This window comes from Schistocerca piceifrons, unplaced genomic scaffold (genome assembly GCF_021461385.2).
Source record: "Schistocerca piceifrons isolate TAMUIC-IGC-003096 unplaced genomic scaffold, iqSchPice1.1 HiC_scaffold_338, whole genome shotgun sequence".
NCBI lineage: Eukaryota > Metazoa > Arthropoda > Insecta > Orthoptera > Acrididae > Schistocerca > Schistocerca piceifrons.
Window position 1 is genome coordinate 42,501 of NW_025728557.1, and position 2,500 is coordinate 45,000.

The 2,500-nt window shown below is 57.7% G+C and overlaps 1 non-coding gene across 1 annotated transcript in view; it reads left to right on the forward strand.

The window, feature by feature from the left end:
• The first annotated feature begins 2,047 nt into the window (after positions 1 to 2,047).
• Positions 2,048 to 2,500, forward strand: part of LOC124745863 — a 1,909-nt gene continuing 1,456 nt past the window's right edge. Inside the window, exon 1 of the ribosomal RNA XR_007011187.1 lies at positions 2,048 to 2,500. This exon is cut by the window's right edge and continues 1,456 nt beyond it. This is a non-coding gene — a ribosomal RNA (small subunit ribosomal RNA).

The following is a 2,500-nucleotide window of genomic DNA, read 5'->3' on the forward strand; positions in this document are numbered from 1 at the left end:
ACCCATGTTGTGCCTTAACCTAACCCATGTTGTGCCTTAACCTAACCCATGTTGTGCCTTAACCTAACCCATGTTGTGCCTTAACCTAACCCATGTTGTGCCTTAACCTAACCCATGTTGTGCCTTAACCTAACCCATGTTGTGCCTTAACCTAACCCATGTCGTGCCTTAACCTAACCCACGTCGTGCCTTAACCTAACCCACGTCGTGCCTTAACCTAACCCACGTTGTCGCCTAACGTAACCCACGTTGTCGCCTAAACCTGCTCTGTAATTGTTATACGACTCGTTCAATTAGTGTAGTGTTGCCCACCCGCAACCCTCGCAATATAGTTCGCTACTCGCACTCCCCGCTCCCCTGTGTATCGCTTCATGTTAAACACCTTGCAAGTCTTGCTCACTTTCCACATGCTCCTGCTGTACACTGTAATGTGGATGGCAGCAGGACGTACATGCCGCCCCTCCCCACGTCCCCACCTTGCCCCCTGCCTTCGCAAGCTGGTTGGTGAGAACTTTGCATGTTCAATGCCCTCCGCATGCGACGTACTCAGGCTACGTTGTGGTGCGGCCTGTGTCAACTGTCCGCTAATGTCGTACGCGTAAACCACAATCTGTACTGCACATTCGTCCTTATGTACTGAATGATACATCGTGGCACATGTGTGACCGTACAACGACTGCGCCCAAAAACGGCTGACCATACAGTGCAAATATTGTGCACGCAGCTACGTGTCGTCTCCCTATGAGAGCTGGATTGCAGTGTGGTACGCCATAGAGACGTGTGGGAGGAACGGACGCCGTGGATGGCGATCAGCATGAGCTGTCTGTTGATGTATTCGGACCTAGTCGTCTCTCCTCACACACCGTGATGGCATGGTGCACCGCGTTCCATATCTGCGACATGCTACAGAGGCCGGTTGACAGTCGTTCGAGCAATGGACATCGCATACGTACGGGGGCCACCTTCCACGTATTGTCTAGGCGTGCACATTTTGTTGCGTGTATGTGGGCAGACGTAGTGTGGCGTGACACCTGACACAGGCATGCAATAATCGTGGAAGTTGCAAATGGCGATGGACGCCTGCGTTTTCTGGTGAAGTTACGCAAATGAACAAATGGTAACCTGTTGTGGTGCGGTTGTTCTCGCTAGGGGTGAATCGGTGATGGCGACGATAGGTTGAGGTACTAACCGGTTGTTCCAGCGATACCCACCATGCCGACGAAACTGAACGGCATCTGGGTGTGAAGCGATACGCGGCGGTGGCTGGGTGGGACCGTCCCCGGCCGGTGAGGGGGCGCCTCCCGGCGTGCTGGCCGCGCGGTGCGTGGGCGCACGCGCTACAGCCGGCTGGTGGGGGCGGCCAGTGGCAGGCGCGCCGGCCGACGGACGCGGCAGGCGTCGCAGCTGCGCGCCGGCGCACCCTGCGCGCGGCGCCGTGCGGCCAAAGTAGGTCCTCGCGGGCCCGGTGCGAAGCGCGGTGGACATCTTCAGTGTGCTGGTCCGATTGAGGACTGTGTGCGTTGAGGATGCGCTGCCGCCCGGCGCTCGGCGCCGCGACGCCGTCTGCTGCTCGGTCGCCCCAGCGGTTCTCGCTGGTGGTTTGTATCGCAGCTGTGCGGATGTGTTGGCGCGTGCGCTGTGCTGGGAGAGTTCGCTTCGGCACCCAAGTGGGGCTTTTGTCCTTCTGTGGCGCTGGCGTTGGAGCTGCCGGTCACCGTAGGTGGCGCGTGTTGTCTCCCGCCGGCAATGCCACGACAGCACGCTCCCGGGCCTCTGTCGGCAGCGGCAAGCTCAGTTGGGAGCACGGGTGGTCGCACCGAAAGCGTCTACTCGCCTAACTCCGGGCGATTGCGCCTCTCTCGAACCCGACCAAGTACTTGGGACGGCGCTGCGCGCCGCCGGGACCTGAGAGGGTTTCGAGGTGTATTGTGCAGGGGAGCTCAGCCTCCTCCTGTTTGCAGAATGATTGAGCGGACGCTTGCGTGTTCGCGCGGGCCCCCGGGACACACTCCCGGGCGGCCGGCTGCTCAGCTCTAGTTGACGCAGCTCCCTGGTTGATCCTGCCAGTAGTCATATGCTTGTCTCAAAGATTAAGCCATGCATGTCTCAGTACAAGCCGCATTAAGGTGAAACCGCGAATGGCTCATTAAATCAGTTATGGTTCCTTAGATCGTACCCACGTTACTTGGATAACTGTGGTAATTCTAGAGCTAATACATGCAAACAGAGTCCCGACCAGAGATGGAAGGGACGCTTTTATTAGATCAAAACCAATCGGTCGGCTCGTCCGGTCCGTTTGCCTTGGTGACTCTGAATAACTTTGGGCTGATCGCACGGTCCTCGTACCGGCGACGCATCTTTCAAATGTCTGCCTTATCAACTGTCGATGGTAGGTTCTGCGCCTACCATGGTTGTAACGGGTAACGGGGAATCAGGGTTCGATTCCGGAGAGGGAGCCTGAGAAACGGCTACCACATCCAAGGAAGGCAGCAGGCGCGCA